General features: G+C 35.3%; 1 long non-coding RNA gene across 1 annotated transcript in view; it reads right to left on the reverse strand.

Moving 5' to 3' along the window:
- LOC141378439 (uncharacterized) overlaps positions 1–15,378 on the reverse strand; it is a 61,954-nt gene that overhangs the window by 16,769 nt on the left and 29,807 nt on the right. The window contains exon 3 of the long non-coding RNA XR_012393075.1: positions 8,785–8,950. This is a non-coding gene — a long non-coding RNA (uncharacterized lncRNA). The remainder of the gene's footprint in view (positions 1–8,784; positions 8,951–15,378) is intronic.

Below are 15,378 nucleotides of genomic sequence, written 5' to 3' on the forward strand. Positions count from 1 at the left end.
CTCCGCACCATCCTGCTCGGAATTAACGCGGCAAAAAAAATCAAGTCAGCGCATGAAAGCATTTGAGCAGAAAGGATCATTGCCAGATAGATACCTTGACTGATGGACTCATCTGATTCAAATCTATCAAATCTAACAGAATATGATTACTACATTTACAAAGCAATGCCATTTTATTTGGTGTTTTTAATCTAAATTAAAAGCGATGCATTCAGACTCAAGTTCAGGTTTAGAATACTATGTAAAGTGTGACAATAATAAACCTTCTCTGCTGAAAAGAAAACCCAGATAAATTCTTAACAAAATGAACCCATGCAGTCTGGGTGATGACGCACGATTCACCACCCATCTGAAGAAAATAAATCAAACAAAAGAGGATTCAAACCAAATCGTTTTCTCTCATAAAAGCATGCACGTCACTGTGTCTAGTGCTCTGTTTACAGGGTGGATATTCCTATTTCTTTCATTTTGCGTGTGGCTCTTGTGCACTTTATTTTCAGAAGCGGATATGTGTGAGTGTGTACCTGGTTTTTCATCAGATGAGCAGCACTGCTGTGACCCACTGCTATAGCCGTATTACAAACTTTGTGCTAAATACGTCGGCCGTTCAGTGAAGGTCAGGCCATTAATCTCACCCTTCAGGAAAACTACAGTGTGCTGCGTTTCGCACGTGAGCACACGCTCCTAATGTATAGAATGGCCGAGGCCCAAGAAAAAAATAAGTATTTCTCTTTACAGAGCTTTTATGCTTGTAGTTTTATGAGGTAATTTGCAACAATTACAGTTTTCACCGAGAATAATATACATTCATTACTCATGGCTCTCTAGTCAGATTCTTGCCATCCTATTCAACGATGTGGAAATAATTTGAAAAGTGGGGGTGGACACATGAAGATAGGGGCATTGATCATCTCCCAAAAGTGGAGAACAATTGTAGAAACTCTGTTTATAAATACTAAAAAGTTGACTTGTGTCTGTGTCAGGGTGCAAACACCTAGTTGTGAGTTTATTTATAATAATAATGATAAAAAATAATAATAAAATGTATTTTTATATAGCACCTTTAACAGTTGCATCTCAAGTCACTATGCAGACATAAAATGTGCAGCAGTAAATGACACAAGGATGAATGCAAAAAATATATACAATAATTAAAAACTAAAATAATTAAAACACATAAAACATTAATAGATCTAAAAATCAAATGAAAGTCAAATAAAATCAAATAAAAGCTACCATAAAAAGGTAAGTTTTAAGAGATTATTAAAAAATACTCAGGGATTTTGCTTTGCGAATACTTACTGCATTTGCAACTTCACATCTCACGAATAACACTTTTTTTGTAATTTCTTGTACTTTCCTCGAGTTTTGACTGTACCTTTAAATTGTAATTTAATTGTTAATATTTGCATCTTGATATTTTATTTCTTGTAACTGCAACCGCATTTGGTGTAGTAATTTTAGGAACTACAGTTAGGTCCATAAATATTTGGACATCGACACAATTCTAACAATTTAGGCTCTATACACCAACACAATGGACTTGAAATGAAACATGATGCACTTTAACTGCAGGGTGTCAGCTTTATATTTCAAATTAAAGCTGACATCCGAATCAGGCGAATGGTGTAGGGATTGCAACAGTTTGCATATGTGCCTCCCACTTGTTAAGGGTCCAAAACTAATTGTAAAATTGGATTCTAAGCTGTTCCATGGCCAGGTGTATGTTATTCTCTCATTATCCTACACACAATGAGCAGATAAAAGCTCCACGGTTCATTTCAAGTGCGCTATTTGCATTTGAAATCTGTTACTGTCAACTCTCAAGATGACATCCAAAGAGCTGTCACTATCAGTCAAGCAAGCCATCATTAGTCTAAAAAAAAAAATAAAAAATAAAAAAAACAGAGACATAGCAAAAACATCAGACATGGCCAAAACAATTGTTTGGAACATTCTTAAAAAGGAAGAACGCACCAGTGAGCTCAGCGACACCAAAAGACCCAGAAGACCACATAAACAACTGTGGTGGATGACCAACAAATTCTTTCCCTGCTGAAGAAAACACCCTTCACAACAGTTGGCCAGATCAAGAACACTCTCCAGAAGGTAGGTGTATGTGTGTCAAAGTCAACAATCAAGAGAAGATTGTTATTGTCTTTTTATGCTCATTTAGGACAAAATTAGTTGTGTTTAAAAAAATCTGACCAAGATCGAAATCTTTAGATGTTATTTTTATTTATTATGTGTATGTATCTGTTCGCGCACCTAAAACCCAGACGTTTGCTCGGCTTCGAATCGCATGTACAGAATCTGTTGAGGAAACAGGGTCTCTTTTATCACTATGGAGCGCATCAGCTGACAGTCACACACTGCTATATGACAGTTTTGAGGACTGCATGAGAGGGGTGATGACACCTGTAATGAAAAGGAGGGAATCCCGCCATTTTTAAAGTAATTTCAAAGTGATGAAAATGAAAGCACAAAACAGAATCACATTTAAGAGCAAGAGGCTTCCCTTGCTTGTTTGGTGTTATGGGTTGTATATAGAGAGGATCGGCTCTTTCGGGCTCTATTTTGATGATCCATGCGCAGAGCGCAAAACGCAGGGCGCAAACGTTTTCAGGGTATGTCAGAACGCATTTTTGCTAATTTACGGACGGAAAAATCTGCTCTGCGCCGTGGCGCATGGTCTAAAAGGGTTGCAATTATTTTCTTAATGAGTTATAGGTGTGTTTTGAGAATAAACCAATTAGAGTCTCCTCTCCCATTCCCTTTAAGAGCCAGCTGCATCGCGCCAAGAGCGCATTCGCTATTTACAGGACGCAAAGTAAGTCTAAGTGGAAAAAATGAGCATTTCATAAGCAAACAGTTAACAGTTTTAACAGAAAACTGTTAAACAGAGCATCTACTGCTTGAGAATGACAGATAATGGATTACTTTCACTTTCGCTCTTGTATAGGAAAACCTTTACTCACAGACATCAATTAGTCTATAAATAATTAATTGCGTTTGTTAAGTGCAAATATTCGTTTCAAAACTATTTCTAAATTCAGTTCTAATTTCCAGCAAACGAATAAATGAACAACAGTAACGAAGTGTGCTCAAAAACCTGAGTTATATCCTAAAACACATGCTGTGCCCCATATGGTCTAAAACCTGACAGGTGGGCAAATCTAAGCTTGATTTTAATTAAACAAATATAAATATGGATATAATAAATAATACTGCTAATACAAATAACATTATATAAAAGCAAATTGTTATGAATGAACTGAAAAAGCCTCCCGAGATGAAGAAGACATAAAAGCAGTGATTTTCATATTTATGTAGGCTAGAAATAAATATGTTTTGTAATATTTTAATCCTTTATATTTATATCCTATATCTATTCTTATTATATACTATATATATATATATATATACTATATATATATATATATATATATATATATATATATATATATATATATATATATATATATATCCTTAATATTTAATTTTTTTCATATGTAAAGATATTTGGCTATTGCTCTCTTGTGCGTATTAAGCAGTGTGTAAGCGAGGCGCAACTCTGCACCGGAGTTTAGACCGGGTTTGTTTTGTTCTAATGAAAAATCTATTTTAGTTTCTCAAAATAGCAACACGCCGGCAGTGCGGCTCAGAACGCCTTCCTTTTTAGACCAGAACGCCTATCGGCACACAAATGAACGCTATTGCTTTTGCTAATTAAACAGCGCGGCGCAACACCTCAAAACTCTTGCGCCGGGTGTATGACAGGGCCCTTAATGTTTATTGCCACCCTTCAGAGAGTGACTGAAAATACAGGAGAAATACAGGAAAATACTTTTATGGAACGATATCGAGATAGAACTGTTAAATAAGGGAGAATCCAGGGAAAAACAGGAGGATTGACAAGTATGCTGTCATCATTAGCAGTTGCTCGTGTGACTCCATGAGAGGTTTGATGCCCACTAACTGGATCTGAAAACAGCATTGGAACATGATTATTTAAACATTTAACGTTTAAGATAATTAAATTGAATAAAACTATCAAAATTAAAAAGGTTATGTTTATAAAACCTCACAATGATGCAATCGCATATGCTTTAAGTCCATCATTTAAATTGTTTGTTCATAGCTAACTTGCACTAAAAATAGCTAACTTGCCCCTATATCAGTATCTGTCCCTACTAATGTGTCTACATTGAAATCACTAACGATCATCAATCAATAACGTTAATCCTAAAGGTTTATCTGTAACCTTGAGGACCCAAAGTTTGTTGTTTGAACTTAAAGTTTGATGACACAAAGTTATCCTGCTTTCTTTTTTGATTTGTAATTTCCAAATTATCCATTATATTATTTTAAAAACATCAAGTTCCACTTGAATGCTCCTCAATGAAAAGTGGTCCAAAATGCATCAAAAAAAGTTTTGGGATCAGATAGACAGTCTATTTCAGAGGTTGCCACAGCAGAATGAACCGCCAACTATTCCAGCATATGTTTCACGCAGCAGATGCGCAAATATTCCAGCATATGTTTTACGCAGTGAGCTCAACCCAGTACTAGGAAACAACACCCATACACACTCATACACTATGGCCAGGTTAGTTTATTCAATTCACATAGCACATGCCTTTGGACTGTGGGGGAAACCTGAAAATGCGTAGGAAACCCTCACAAACATGAGGAGAACATGCAAATTCATCACATAAATGCAAACTGGTAATCGAACCAGCAACCTTCTTGCTGTGAGGTGACAATGCTAACCCCTGAGCCACCGTGCCACCTATTTTTACACTATCGAAAATCATTTTTAAAACATTTTTTTTTACCATTTCAGAGGGAAACATAATTATCCTCTGAAATGGTGCAAAACAGCCATCATAGCTCACAATTGTTTTTTTTTTATCACTATACAGTACATACGGTACTGTAGACATATGAAACAGTACAGTATGAATCTGAGTGTATATGTACAAATGCACATATGCAGAGTATGAGAGTATATTATGTACACAACATGACACAGCACACTAACATATAACATTTCTTGAGCTGAATAATGTTTAATGATAAACGTTATTACATTTTAACCAAGGACAGAGTTGGTGTTGAAGAAGCCAGATCTAAACTGTAAGAGTGGCGAATGATAGACCAATCCACTGCACGGATACCAATAAGAGTCGTCATCCAGCGCTTGTGTAAATATTTAAACTCTACCCGGCAGATATCAGGGCCTTTAGAGAGAAACACACTAGTTCAGGTGAGAAAAGGTTCATTCTTATACTGAATGCCTGCTGACGCTGATCTCTCTTTTATGCTCTGCATACAGACCCAAGGCACAAGGTACATAAAGTAAATGAAACCATCAGGGGTACTGTGCAAATCCTCTGTTATTTAATTTCAGATATGAATACTATGAATCAAGGTCACTTTTCTATTCTATTTCTGTTCACTTTTTTCAGTATTCCATCTATTAAATCTTTGATTTCTTTTTTAATGATTAAGCACATGATTAAAAGTGCACAGCGCAGGCATCTCTGATTCCACTTTTACTATATTAAGGATGGGAAAAATGGTCTGTGGGCCCAGCGCATAATCTAAAAGGGCTGTCCTTATTCTCTCCATGGGTTATGGGTGTGGATTAGGCATGATGTGCATTAAACCAATCAGAATCTCTCATTTTTTAAAAGGGAGTGCTGTCATGTTATGGCAGTCATTTTCATTCATTCATTCATTCATTCTTTTTTCGACTTAGTCCCTTTATTAATCCAGGGCCACAGCGAAATGAACTGCCAACTTATACAGCATGTTTTACGCAGCGGATGCCCTTCCAGCTGCAACCCATCTCTGGGAAATATCCATACACACTCATTCCCACTCATTCACTACGGACAATTTAGTTTACCTAATTCACCTGTATTGCATGTCGCGAAAGTGGGGAGAACATGCAAACTCCACAGAGAAACATCAACTGACCCAGCTGAGGCTTAAAATAGCGACCTTCTTGCTGTGAGGCGAAAGCACTACATACTTCGCCACTGCATCGCCAGGAGTAATTTTAAGCAGAAAAATTGAACATTTTATAGCGTGGAAACAGATCTGCTCATGTGTGAGGTTAAAGCACACAAGCAGACCATCTATGCTATAAGCCAGATTCTATCAAAGACTCCTAAGATTGGAATGGGAGTTTTATTTTATATTTATGTAGACAATAATAATAGACCCTTTTAACAAGCTTGTTTAGATGCGTTTAATGGTCATCAGCATCTTAATTTCTTGAAAGTTTTTAATATTTAGATTTTTTTTTATAAAACGTATGACATATGTATTTATGTATCTGGTAGGGATGCAAAAATACAGTTAGCCCACGGTTCAATACATACCTCGATTTTTTAACACGGTTTTCTGTTCGGTTCGGTTCTCATAACTTGACACATATTTTTTTTTTATTCTATAGGCAATAGGAACAGTAAGAGGTTAAGGGGAAAAAAATAAAAACGATTTATTGCAAGACTCATTTTATTATAATTAAAAGCCAAGAAAAGTACACTAGTTCCTTGTGTATTGTATAAAAAAATGAACACTGAAATCTCACAGCTCCTGGTGGCCCATGTACAAATTGGGGAATACATAAAATCCTACACTTTGAAAATAAACATACATGTAAAGTTAATAAAGATAAATTGGCCATTTCAAATAAACATATTTGTACTTAAGTAAGCATAAATAAATCATCTTAATTATCTCAGTGCTGAACAAATGCGAGACTGTAGTCTGTAACGCGGATCAAGTACTTTTATAAGATGACAAAAGCCAATCAAATCACCAAAAATGGCTGCAAATCTGTAGCAATAAACACCCACACTGTCTTTGTTATTTTTATGTGTCTCTCGGAACCAGTGGGGTATGTTTGCTTGAAAGATTCAGCGAGAGATTGTTGCTATTTGGAGGACTTTATGGCGTTCTCCTGCCTTTAGACAGTGAAATTGCTGGGTGATGGCGCTGCAGATGTGCAGTCATGGCTATACGTGTAAAACAGTGCTTGCACACAGTTCATTTTTATTCACCGTTTTTTATTTTATTTTATTGGCATTATACTTTTCGGGAAAATCGAAATGTCCTCACACCGCAGATTTGAAAGACGACGTCCTTTACTTGTACTGTTGCCTCACTTCGAGGGCGCTTCCTTGTAATGTTGCCTCAGCCTCACTTCACCGCCACTCGCCATGTTAAAGTAATGAATAATGGTTAAGCGCCCCCTAACTTTAGAGCATAATGATTGGATATTTACTCGTGGGGAGGAGTTTCCTCATTTCAGCTCATGGACTTACAGGCACACACAGTCAATTTGGGGAGATATAAAATGCACATAAATTGTTTAAACGCAAAACCGAAAAAAACGCAATTCACAAGAGCGTATTGAACCGTGAAGGTCGTATCGAATGGTTCATATTATATTGAGAACCGTGGCATCCCTAGTATCTAGTCTATCATCTTTGCTTCAAATTACAAAAAAAACGAATGATCACTTATGAGAGGCGTTTCTAATTCAGCGCCTATGGGACAGGACAGTAAATTTGACGTTATTCTCTCCTCTGGCTGCTGTCGTCAGTCTCACACAGTTTTTTTCCTTTTCAGAAAGTCTTTTTGCTTTTTTATTATTTCAGAAAAAATAAATATTTGTTGTATTTCCCTATATTTGTTTGTGTGCCACTACACATACCTATGTTTAGTATAATCAATGTGTCAGTTTGTTGTGCTTTTAGTTGGTCAATGAAATTATCTATTTCAGTTGCCTAAAAATAACAATGTGCCCTAACATACATTTTTTTCAAAACCAGGACCTATGGGCACAAATGCAGTTGTATTTAAACAATGTGGTCCAGGACAAAAAAAAAGAGACCTGTGTCAGGCTGAAACTAGAATAAAACAATTACATCCTACTTGTTCTATTTAACACTGTTTTATAAAAAAAAAAAAAAAAAAAAAATGCTGACTTAATATTTATTTTGAAATTTATATATTCAGTAGAGAAAAAAAGAGAGAAATTAGAGGTCACTGCTTAGTCTTAAATTTATATTAACAGGACTAAAACAAAAAAACAAAAGCCTATTTTTAATGCTTTTTATAAATTACGGGTAATCTGGAGCACAATATATATATATATATATATATATATATATATATATATATATATATATATATATATATATATAATTGGATATTTGAAAAGGAACACTGATCAAAATCAATTAGACAATGTCCACATAAACATAAACATAGCCATTTTCAAAAATCTAAAAAATTATTTTGTTCTATTGCGGTTGGCTGTTGACACCCAAACACTAGATGATCAGATCAGTCCCAAAACTAGTGGATCATCACAAAAAAAATTTAAAGATCTGTTTTTAAATACATTTTTGAATACTACACATTGTCTTGTGTCTGCATCAGGGTGCAAACACACAATCATAACATTATTTCTTCTCACGTTTTTTTTTTCCTTTTAGCATCATTATTTAATTTGACTGCACCTATTTCTCACAATTGCACCTTTCATATCTCATCTTGAGTTATAATTGCAGCTTCATTCTTTGTGAAGTTTATTTATAAACTAATTTCAAGAGAATCACGTGATTATGATTGAACACAGCTGGTTCAGCATTAACTAATGTGATTCATCAGTCTAACCCACTATAAAGAGCCAGGGTTTCTCACTACAGTCATCTTTGACTTGAAGAATCTCCCCTTACATCCCGATTCCTTCACCTTTACCTTCATAGGGTGGCACGGTGGCCCAGTGATTGACACTGTTGCCTTACAGCAAGAACGTCACTGGTTAGTCCTTAAAAAGGCCGGCTGTCATTTCTGTGCGAAGTTAGCATGTTCTTCCCGTGCTTGGGTGAGTTTCCCCAACGTTGTCCGGTTTCCTCCCACAGTCCTAAAAACATGCATCATAAGTGAATTGATCAATCTAAATTTATCAGTACAGTCAAAAGCATATCTCTTCATACCAATCATTTTCTGTCATCAGCTTTTATCAAATCAGGGGGAGATCCAAAGACCTACCTGAGCTCAAACTCCCCTCTCGCTCTGCAAATAGGAGGGAGCTCAGGGCTCAAGGACCTTTGAGCTCAGGGTTGCTCTCCGGGGACAGCGCGCCAATCTTGCTTTATAATTAATCATCAGCTAAGTGTGAACTCTTGAAGTTTACTGTATTTATTTTTCACCATATTAATTAACACCTCACAACTTTATACTCATGCTGCCTTTATATTTGACACCTGACATTTCAATTGTCATAACTTTTACTTCACACTTTATTTCTTGCAGAGAATTTCAGTAGTGCCACAGATTTAGTATATTTGACCATTGCAATTAAATTTCTAATTTCTCACATTTGCAGTTGCTTTTTCTATACTCTGCGACATTCTACCAATACACATAAGACTATCCACCTCAATTTCTGTTTAAGTCCGTTTTTAAGACCTATCTATTTTCTCTTACTTTTAATACTTTTTGATAACAGTTTTATTGCTTTTATTTGTTAAATGTTTTTTATACATATTCTGCTTTTTACTTAAGTCTTTAGTACACACTTTTTTGTCTTAAGTACACCTATACACAGCACTTATTGTATTGAATTGAATTGTAGTGTAGTGTATTGCACTTACTATAACCTCATATGTTGTTTAATTTATATTTACATTTTAGGTAGTAATTTCTTTCAACTATTGTGTAAAAAATTGTATTTTCAAAATGGTGGCTTTTTCTACACAGTGATTGACACAAAAACACAGAAAACCTCACTGAAGACTCCTACCAGGGTGAAGATTTTCAGATACTCTGGTTGCAGGCATGAGTAGTGGGTGAAACCACAGATTTTGGCTTTTGATGTCAGAGTGTGTGTGTCAGCTTTCTGATTGGTCAGCATGGCATTAGGTAAGAGTTATATCACCACCTGTTGGTTTGGTAAGCTCTTGGCAGTCCTTTATCGCTTAGTTTTGTGTTTTCATGTGGACTGTGATATATTTATTTATTTTTTATTTTTTAAAGGGGAGAAATATCTGTAAATGTGTGGACTAGGCGTTAGAAATTCAGGCACATGATAACTTGCACAAAACAAATAAGTTGCAGAGTGTGTCTCGGGTTGACAAAACCAAACAGATCCCAATATTAAAAAAAAAATTCTAATTAAAGATTTTGCTGATATTGACAATTTGAAACTATTTAAATTTGAAGAGTTCAGAAGCAAAAACCTCTGAATGCCGTCTGAAATTTTTATCAAAAGCTAACATCTTTTTCTCAGCCTCCTTTGTTCATGTTAAGATATTTCACATTAAAGATCAGGAAAAGGACTTATTCTTCGGCATAAAAGTGATATTAAGGAACATACACACAGGAACCTGATAAAAATGCTCATTTTACATGAATAATTCAGACGGCATTTGGAGGTTTTTGCATCTAAAGACTTTATATGCAACATTCATAAATAAAACAATAAATTATAATCCATATGAAATAAATACATTTCTAGCAACAAAAGGCAAATTTGACTCAAAAATGCTTTTAGTGTAAAAGGCTTTAAAAGGCTCTAGTCATGCAAAATCAACCCCTGGGAGCAGTTTGGACAGATGTGTGTACAGGGTGTTCAAGCCCATATTAGAGTGGTATAAACACATCAAGTCTCTTTTTTATATTCTAATGTTAAATCAGGATCTAAATCCCAGTTATTTTGAGGACAACCACACTGTGCTTTAGCAATGACGATTTCCCCGCCCACTAATATTTATTGACAGGCACGTATTACTGTTTCAGACAAGATTTGCAAAGAAACTGGGATTAAAGATCTGTTCTAATTATCTGTGGTCCAACTACACATTTATACAGGTGTAAGACACATATGTGCACATGTATGCCAGGCTAATACATGTTCATATAGGTGTGGGACATATATGTTCATATAGGTTTAAGACTTATATGTTTATATAGGTGCAAGACAAATAAGTTTATATAGGTGTAAAACGTATATGTTCATATCGGTTTAAGACTTATATGTTTATATAGGTGCAAGACAAATATGTTTATATAGGTTTAAGACTTATATGTTTATATAGGTGCAAGACAAATATGTTTATATAGGTTTAAGACTTATATGTTTATATAGGTTTAAGACAAATATGTTTATATAGGTTTAAGACTTATATGTTTATATAGATGCAAGACAAATATGTTTATATAGGTTTAAGACTTATATGTTTATATAGGTTTAAGACAAATATGTTTATATAGGTTTAAGACTTATATGTTTATATAGGTGCAAGACAAATATGTTTATATAGGTTTAAGACTTATATGTTTATATAGGTTTAAGACAAATATGTTTATATAGGTTTAAGACTTATATGTTTATATAGGTGCAAGACAAATATGTTTATATATGTTTAAGACTTATATGTTTATATAGGTGCAAGACAAATAAGTTTATATAGGTGTAAAACGTATATGTTCATATCGGTTTAAGACTTATATGTTTATATAGGTGCAAGACAAATATGTTTATATAGGTTTAAGACTTATATGTTTATATAGGTTTAAGACAAATATGTTTATATAGGTTTAAGACTTATATGTTTATATAGGTTTAAGACAAATATGTTTATATAGGTTTAAGACTTATATGTTTATATAGATGCAAGACAAATATGTTTATATAGGTTTAAGACTTATATGTTTATATAGGTTTAAGACAAATATGTTTATATAGGTTTAAGACTTATATGTTTATATAGGTGCAAGACAAATATGTTTATATAGGTTTAAGACTTATATGTTTATATAGGTTTAAGACAAATATGTTTATATAGGTTTAAGACTTATATGTTTATATAGGTGCAAGACAAATATGTTTATATATGTTTAAGACTTATATGTTTATATAGGTGCAAGACAAATATGTTTATATAGGTGTAAGACATATATGTGCACATGTATGCCAGACACCTGTATGTATATATATATATATATATATGTGTAAGACATGTCTGTTCACATAAGTGTAAGACTTATATATGCACATGCCAGAGACCTACATGTTTATAGAGGTCTAAGACATAAATGTTCATATAGGTGTAAAACAAATATGTTCATATAGGTGTAAGACAAATATGTGCACATGTATGCCAGACATCTACATGTTCATATAGGCGTAAGACATAAATGTTTATATACAGTAGGTATAAGACAACTATGTTCATATAGGTGTAAGACAATTATGTTCATATGTTTTCTTGTCGGTTTAGTCCCATTATTAATCCGGGGTCACCACAGCGGAATGAACCGCCAACTTATCCAGTAAGTTTTCACGCAGCGGATGCCCTTCCAGCCGCAAACCATCTCTGGGAAACATCCACACACACACACTCATACACTATGGACAATTTAGCTTACCCAATTTACCTGTACCTCATGTCTTTGGACTGTGGGGGAGCACCCGGAGGAAACCCATGCAAATTCACGGTCCCACACCACCCAACCCGCTACAAGCTAGGATTGAACGGGCGACCTTCCGCATGGGAGTCGGTTGCTCTAACAAGGAGGCTAAAGACCATGGCCATTAGTGTCTGTCGCTAGAGCACCTTTAGAGGTCAGAGGAGTGAGGTTTACCTGCACAGCACACACTAGCTGTCCTCCGTTACACTCACCCCCCTAAACCTCACTCCCATCCGGGTCACGGCACCAATGCAACCCCGCCGGCCCTACGCCACCCAACCAGCTCTGAGCTGGCATCGAACCAGGGACCCTCCGCATGGGAGTCGGTTGCTCTACCAAGGAGGCTAAAGGTCAATGTCCTCTTTCTGTTGCTAGAGCACCTTTAGAGGTCAGAGGAGTGAGGTTTACCTGCACAGCACACACTAGCTGGCCTCCGTTACATGTATATGTTCATGTAACTGTAAGACATATATCAGCACATGTATGCAAGGCACCTACATGTTCATATAGGTGTAAAACGTATGTTTGCACATGTATGCCAGAGAACTACTTGTTTATATACTGTAAGTCCCCCTGAATTAACACCCCTGTTTATTTTTTTTCCCCAATTGCTGTTTTATGGAGAGCAGATTTTTTTTAACAAATTTTAAACATTATAGTTTTAATAACTCATTTCTAATAACTGATTTATTTTATTTTACCATGATGACAGTAAATAATATTTGACTAGATATTTTCAAGACACTTCTATACCTCTTAAAGTGACATTTAAAGGCTTAACTAGGTTAATTAGGCTAATTAAGCAAGTTAGGGTAATTAGGCAAATTATTGTATAACGATGGTTTGTTCTGTAGACTGTCGGGAAAAATATAGCTTAAAGGGGCTCATAATTTTGTCCTTAAAATGGCTTTTAAAAATAAAAAAATGCTTTTTTTCCTTGTCTAATTAAAACAAAAAATTATTTTCCAGAAGAAAAAAATTATCAGACATACTGTGAAACATTTCTTTCTCTTTTAAACATCGATTGGGAAATGTTTACAAAAAGAAAAGAAGAAAATCAATGGGGGGCTAATAATTCTGACTTCAACTGTATATGTTTATATAGATGTAAAACATATGTGCACATCTATGTCAAACACCTACATGGTTATATATATATATATATATATATATATATATATATATATATATATATATATATATATATATATATATATATATATATATATATATATATATATATATATCTAAGACATATGTTCATACAGGTGTAAGGCAAATATTTGAATATAGGTTTAAGACAATCATGTTCATATAGGTGTAAGACATATCCTGTATGTGCACATGTGCAGTAGGTGTAAGGCCGTACTCACACTAGGTACAGTTGCCTCGAACACAATATCGGTGTTCGCAATATCGGGCCTAGTCATATCGGGCATAGTCACAATTGTAATTAGAGATATCTCTAAATGAATTTCGACTAGTCACAATTATAATTAGAGATATCTCCAAATGAATTTTGACTAATAACAATTGTAATTAGAGATATCTCTAACTGAGTTTTTACTAGTCATAATACATTTGGAGATGTCTTTAATTCGTCGTATTTAGAGATATTTACAAATAAATTTGAAGATATCTCTAATTAATTTACTAATAGTCGAATTACAGTTGTAGATATCTTGAATTGGATTTTTAACGAGTTAAAACTCAGTTAGAGATATCTGCAAATATTTTTCAATGGAAGTCAATGGAGGAATATGACTATATATTTGCAGATATCTCCAATCTGATTTCGTACTTGTACAATTGTAATTGCAGATATCTCTAATTGTCATTCTGACTAGTCGAATTATAATTATGACTAGTCAAAATATAATTAGAGATATCTCTAAATATATTTATGGATATTCAGAACAAGGTTTAAATGCTAAAACGGCTTGCCATACGCTCTCACTCAGCAGCACGGTGCAGATTTCTCTAGTTATATCCTTTCAGTCGTTTGTTATGCAGTGACATGCAGTCAAATATTTCGCCAAACAGTCCTTAGGGATACGGTGACACGCAGTCAGATATTTCACCGGACAGATCCGCCACTTTTGGCGCTCATAAACAATCATAAAGCCCTCGTGCTGCAGGAATGAGGAGGTCTGCTGAAGGCGAGCAGCTGGCATGCTGTGAGGAGTTCTCGTCTTTAATAAACTACGGCAGTTTGCGATCACTGAACAGTAAGAATGATTAATAAATCCATATGAAACAGCCCCTTAAAAGTCACGTCGCGCTTTCGGTTTCGAGCTTTGGCGCGTTTTGCACTCACACACAAGCGTACCGCGCCAAAGCCCAAGTGATCCGCGCTCAGGCACACCTCTTCCAACTGGGCCAGGGCCGGCCAAGTGAACCGTGCTTGAGCCCGATTCAGCGCACTCACACTTCTCAAACGATCCAGGAAACGGGCCTGGGCACGGTACGGATGGCATAGTGTGAGTAGGCCCTAAGATATATATGTGCACATGTATGCCAGACACCTACATGTCCATATAGGTGTAAGACACATGTATGCCAGAGACTTTAATGTCTGTCTTTCCTAACACAGATCTTGAACCAAATCATGTCATCTGCTCTGTCACTACCCTTTTACAAGTCTATGAGTGTTCCATCCATGTAGTGGCATTTCTGCCTAAAATAGTGGTGCGCACATTCCCTGGCAGTGCAGCTCTGGCATGTAATGCACGCACCAGGCAAGTTGATTTTCTAACAAAGTGCAACCACACCATGCTATTTGCATATACTGTACGTGTGTTTATTATAAGTTAAGAGTTTCATGCACGTCGCTCCAGGTAATTCGGCTGTACAACAAAGCAGGAACAAATCAGGTTA

Source organism: Danio rerio, chromosome 17 (assembly GCF_049306965.1).
Source record: "Danio rerio strain Tuebingen ecotype United States chromosome 17, GRCz12tu, whole genome shotgun sequence".
In the NCBI taxonomy this organism is placed as follows: Eukaryota; Metazoa; Chordata; class Actinopteri; order Cypriniformes; family Danionidae; genus Danio; species Danio rerio.